The sequence below is a fragment of the Corylus avellana genome, chromosome 6, assembly GCF_965113065.1.
Source record: "Corylus avellana chromosome 6, dhCorAvel1.hap1.2, whole genome shotgun sequence".
Taxonomy (NCBI): Eukaryota; Viridiplantae; Streptophyta; class Magnoliopsida; order Fagales; family Betulaceae; genus Corylus; species Corylus avellana.
Genome location: NC_142495.1, coordinates 9896789 through 9903158, shown reverse-complemented (window position 1 = coordinate 9903158; position 6370 = coordinate 9896789).

Genomic DNA, 6370 nt, shown 5'->3' with positions numbered 1-6370 from the left:
TGGTTAATGTGAGCCCACACTCTTCGACGCAGGAACATGAAACATTGCAAGCAGAAGGGTCTGCTCAACTAAGCGGATCTTCTCTGCCTTCTCAACAATAGTTGGGGTGTACTACTGCATGTACGTCAACGCCTGCAAGAAGAGGTAAAACTATTGTACACACCGTGGAGAAGGGAATTGCAGTAATGGAGGCTAACAAGAGAAAAAGGAAGAAGCTAGATTGGCAAAAATATTAGACTCCAAGGAAATGGATTACTATACAGACAATTGATTATTGTGGATGTGTAAATATGTATATGGTTAGTGTTACAATTTGGTCGTTTTGGATGTGTAATATGTATATGGGTAATGGTAGACACGTCTACCTTGTCAATGCTACAATTTGGTCATTTTGGTTGTGTATTATATATATGGGTAATGGTAGACACATTTACCTTGTCAATGCTACAATTTGGTCATTTTGGATATGTAATATATATATGGTTTAATGTTTAGACACATTTACCTTGTATATAAAACCATTGTAATTTGTGTTAGAAAATTTAACTTAATTTTCCAAAATTATTTCCTTATATCATGAACAGATTCTTACCTACAATTGCACAGAGAAAACACCAATTACACGAGGACTAGGAGTAAACACTGCTTTATATAACACAAGCAATGCAATTTGGTTGGAATAGGTGAATGTACAAACAATTGAAACTCGTCAAATTGTCATATCAGGAAATTGAAACATCTCAAACATATACCTACTACCACATAGGTTTCGCACTTTAATACAACACACTAAGTAATAGTCCTTAAACTACATAGGTTTCTCCCTCTCATGGCAACATTGCCCTACTAACAGTGCAATTATGTTTCTCCCTATTATTAACAAAACAAGACAACAACAAAAAAGCTAAGATCAAACAAGTGGCCAATGACATCCTTAAATTTTTTTCGACGCTATTATTTTTGCACTTTTCAGCAGCAATCTGCAATGTCAACTTCGCCAGTTCAGTTTCAAAACATTTCTTCTGATCAGCTATTTGGGCATCAAACTGTGACACAAGGAGCATAGCTTCTTCGTCAACCCACACAAAATAATCACAACCACGATCTCCTTTGTTCTGCATATTTCATAAATGATAATTACTAACCAATTCACATAGAGAGTGTAATATAATTCACAATGTAATTATTCAATGTTATTTGATTTCAAAGAGTCAAAAAGAAAAGAAGGAAAAAAAGACAACATCCACATCCAGAATACCTACATCAACGAAAGTAGGTATTTCTTGCCTATATTATTATGGGATTTATTTTGGAAGTATGTTCACATAATTTTGACGACAAGTTGACAGAACTCATTATTGTGCCGCATCACCACCAATCATATTGAAAATATGTAGTTAATGCTCTAGTGCGGATTAGGATCCCCTCAAATTTCTTTCAAATTTAAGATTCTCTTATTATTAAATCCTAGTCATAATAAGAGAATTGTGTATGTCTTTGTGCAGCCCGCTCTAGCTCTTTAATGCTCTAGTGCAGCCCGCCCTAGCTCTTTGTCTTTGTCTATAGTCTCAATTTTTTTGAACAAACATGTGTGACAAAATCTCCATGTAATTTTATCATCTTCAATGCTACCTTTACAAATGTCAATATGTATATTTTTGACTTTTATTAGATTTGAATTAAGCCCCCATTAAGAGTACTTTAATTCTCAACGTACGTGCCTAATATCTCAAGCACCTAATGCCTTATCTCTTTAGCCACATAACATAATCTCATGCTAAAAAATATCTTTGAGCAAATTGATCAATGATGATTAAATTCTTTCATTCTCTCAAGAAAAGAAAACAAAAATAATTCTTTCAATTTATTCGTATATCAAGTATTAATTAGTACGAGAAGTACTTTAATTTTGAATAGATGGTACATACTCTATTTTGATATGTTCAATATCTTCTTCTTTTTATCTTTTCTTTATTTTTTTTATTTTTTTCTTTTTTTGGCAGCATACCTACTCAAACAAATTCATATTATTGGAGGCCTAAGTCTTCTATTCTCATCACAGAATCAAATGAAAAACATCTAACATAAGTAGTCATCATCAAAAACATCAAACACATTGGCTACACAACATGGAACACATCTCTTAGAAGAGACCCACAAATCCAAACCAACAATCACTATACAGAATTCAATCAAATGGAGAAAAGCAGAAACAAAGAAAGAAAGAAATCGAAAACCCCTAATTTTTAAAACCTAAATTCGCACCTTGTATTTACCGTATCCAATAAACCTTCTACCAAGATTTTTCTGCGTTCGAGAAGTCATCACTCGTGATTCAATTCCGCATAGGCATTTCGTACACGCAGAGGTAGACTTCGCCGGCGAACTTCCCACCGACAGTACACAGCCACTCAAATCATCTTCACCTGCGGACTTCTCCATCGTTGACGACGGGACAACGGGACAGGCTGCGTGGGGGAGGCGATCGGCAAAGAAGTAGAGACGGGACCATGCGGCTGGGCTGGGTGTGAAGGAGACGATCGGAGCAAACAGGACAGGACTGTGCGGCTGGGCTGCGTGTGAAGGAAACGATCGGAGCAGACGGGTGGGCTGCGTGTGAAGGAGACGATTGGAGTAGACGGGACGGGACCGTGCGGCGAAGATACGTGCGAAGGAGACGATCAGAGCAGATGGGTGGGCTGCGTGTGAAGGAGACGTTCGGAGCAGCGGGACGGGACCGTGCGGCTCTGCTGCATGTGAAGGAGAAGATGAGACGGCACCGTGCGCCTAGGCTGCGTGTGAAGGGTCTCGATCGAGGGTGATGGGAATTGGAAGAAATGGACTTAAAGTATACCCTAAGCAAAACGGCGCCGTTTTGCACCTTCTTTATATATATATATATAAGGGCATTGTAGTAACTTCACCCCATCCAAACGACGCCGTTTTGCATTTTCCGTCTAGACTAATGGTTTTGACTAACTGAGTGGCCAAAATGCAAAAGTTTGGTAGTTTGGGGGGCTACTTTATGACTTTTGGAACATTATGGGGCTTAATCGCAAACGGCTGGTAGTTTGGGGGGCTTTTTTTGTATTTTTCCCTTATATAAATATGTTTTGTAACTGTTTTTGGAGAAATTAATTAATAAAATTAGTTAAATTTGTTTTTTATTATTATTATTTAAAAAAAATAAAAAATGTAATAATGTTATCTCGAGCCGAGCTCAGCCTATTTGTAAGCTCAAGCTTGAGCTCGCACATGGCTAAATCATTAGCAAGCTGAGCTCGAGCCGATAATTTGGGCTTGTCATATGCTTGAGCACGAGCTTTTTTAAAAAGTTAACAAGACAAGAATGAGCAAGCACTATTCGCTCAAGCTTGGCTCGTTAACAGCCCTAATTGTGTACTTAAGTCTACAATTCAAGAAATTGCTAAAATAGACAAGTACTGTAGTGACCTAAATAATTAATTAGGCTTAAGACAACTTAGTTAAGGGGTTAATTGGACTTTGGGTCACTAGGGACACCTGGAGGGGCATTTTTGAAATTTTTGACTTTCAAAACTACAATAGACAAACGCTCGCGTGGGGGACCACACGAGCGCTCGCTTGGCAACAGTACATGAGCGTTCATGTGGGGACCAAGTCGAGCGCTCGTTGACTTTTTGTTGATCGCTTGTTTTTCTCGTGCGTGCCACCTGCAACTTAAAAACCCCTGGATAAACAGTACACAAGCGCTCGACATTGTAGTACACAAGCGCTTGCACCTTTTCAAAAATTTTCTGCAGTGCCCTCAGCTTTTTCCCCTATTTAAACCCACCCCCTACGCCTTTAAACTCTCATTTTAGCCTCTAAAGCCTTAAAGAAACTTTTTTGGTTTGATTCTTGAGTGTGTGTGAGGTTGTGGGTGTTTTTGGAGAAGAATAAGGTGTTCTTGGAGAGTTTGCTTGTTGAGGTAACCACTGCACTCTCTTTGTGTTTTGTTAGGTTGTTATGCTAGCTTCTTGATTTATAATAACTTAGTTGTTAATATCTAGGAGCTTTAAGCTTTAATCTCATTTTAAGTTTTCCTTTCTGTTTAGACTTAATCTTGTTATTTGGAGACGTTGTTGTTGTTAAGAGATGTTAGAAACCCTTTTTGTAGCGTAAGGAGCTGTCAAGAAGGCTCGGGACTTGTCAGGAAGGCTCAGGTTGAACCAAATGAGGTTCCACCTAAACCTCATTGGCTGAGCGCTCGCCCCTACGTTCTGCCGTGTCTGTTTCTGAGTCTTAGGTTCGTCTTAGTTGGACTTAGAACTAACAGAAGGTTTTGTACAGATTTGGAGAACCCAGATCGTTTGGACGAGTACTCAGAGAATTTGCTCGACCTAGGTGAGTTTTAACTCACATAATGCTTGCCATTTATTGTCCTGTATTACACTACTATTTTGTGTATCAAAACATGCATATTTACAACTCTAATGATATACACTTTGCTGCACCATGAACTCTATTATTTGTAAAAATGTGCTACTTAACAAGATAATGACATTGAGATTTGTAGAAGTATGCATGTAAAATACAGGCAAAACTAATTGCATCGTATGACATAATACACCGGTATGTACGGGATAATGGTCATGGGCTTACTATACATGTTAACTTTATGGTCAAATGTGTGTGTTGTTATATTAACCTTGTATCCAATGGTTGTTTTGTGACCGACGCTGATGAGTACTAAATGTTGTATATTTGAGCCCCTTAATTTGTATATGTTAATTCCTTAGCATTTTTATTTGTTTGATATTATTTTGTTTTAGTTTTTTTTCAGGTTTTGAAGAAAAAATGCAACCCATTCCATTAATTCTGGAGCTTAAGACACTTCGGGGAGCATTGGCATCAATTTGGATCGAGCTATGATTCACACCTGACGAGTCTCACTAAAAAAGTAATATCTAGAGTTGTAGAACTTAGATTTGAGCGATCTTGGTGACATTGGAAAGCTAACGCAAAGATCTACAAAGTCATGTTTTACGAGAGTATGCTAATTCTGACTTTTACAAGGTAAAAAGAGCATCCATTCGCAGTCCCCTCGCAAGCCGCCCGAATGGTGATTTCCTCGTATGAATGGTGGGAAGTCCCGTTCGAACGGTAGTGCACACGAACGCACACATTGTGCGATTGAGCGCACTCAAGAGGCATGTCCGGAAGCTGAAAAGGCCCGTCCGGACGGACCACTTATTAGACACGTTCTAGCCGCCTTTTTTAGGGTTTAAAGCCCTAGAAACCCCTATAAATAGACTGATAAGCCTTAAGAAAAGGAGGCTGGAGACTAAGTTCAAATTTTTACACTTTTTCTCTCTTTTAGTTTAATTTTTCTTTAGGTTTAGGTTTTATTTTTCGTAATCATGTAGAGGCTAAACCCTCAACTAAGGTTGAGGATGAAGCCTCACTTATGATTAGCAACATTGTTCTCATGTAATGTAATATTTTCCAATTTAATGATTTGATTTTCCAATTGTTTTACTTCAAATCAATTTTGTGGAATGATTCTTGGATATCTTTTGTGATTCAAGGATATATTTGATGATTTAAGATAATTTTATAAAATTGATTATGCTTGGTTTTCTTTGTTTAAAAATTGGATATCCCTTGTGATTTATTGTATAGATATAATTGATGTTTTGATTTAAATTGGATATCTCGTTGTGATTTACGGATACACTTGATGATTTGGATTTCTTTTGTGATTTGTGTAAAGAATGGATACATGGGATGATTTTGATTAATTACTTAAAGCAAAAGTAAAATATACTTAAAATTTAATTGTGAGAACTTTGGAAAATATTATTGATCATGGGAATATGTTGCTATGAATTTGTGAGTGTGGATTCCGAAAGCTTAGTGTTTCTTTACTTGATTAATTTCACTTAATTCAGTTTGTGCTTTTGATTTTTCATTCACAACAACAATCTTTCAAATTTTGGAACTAGGTTAGGATTTGATTAATTTAATCATAATTGCTTTTTCAAAAACACAATTCCCTGTGGGATCGACCTTACACTTGCAATCCATTAACTGCAAATGATTCGTGTACTTGTGAGTAATTAAAATTTTCACAACAGGCGCAGCCTTAACGGGCGGTCACTACACGACGTACATCATTAGTAGCGTGGGCCACCCGAGGTTGGACTTAGTCGGGTTGCTAGTGTTATGGACGGTAGCGTACAATAGTCGGGGCACCGGCATTGTATTACAGATTACTTGGGACAATGCCAACCCTGCTGAGAAATGGGTAATATCTCGGGTAGATCATACTGTTGAACTATCATTGTTTCTCATGCTCTAAGCATGTACTATATCTATATTGCATTCATGGGTAACTGTCATACCCAAA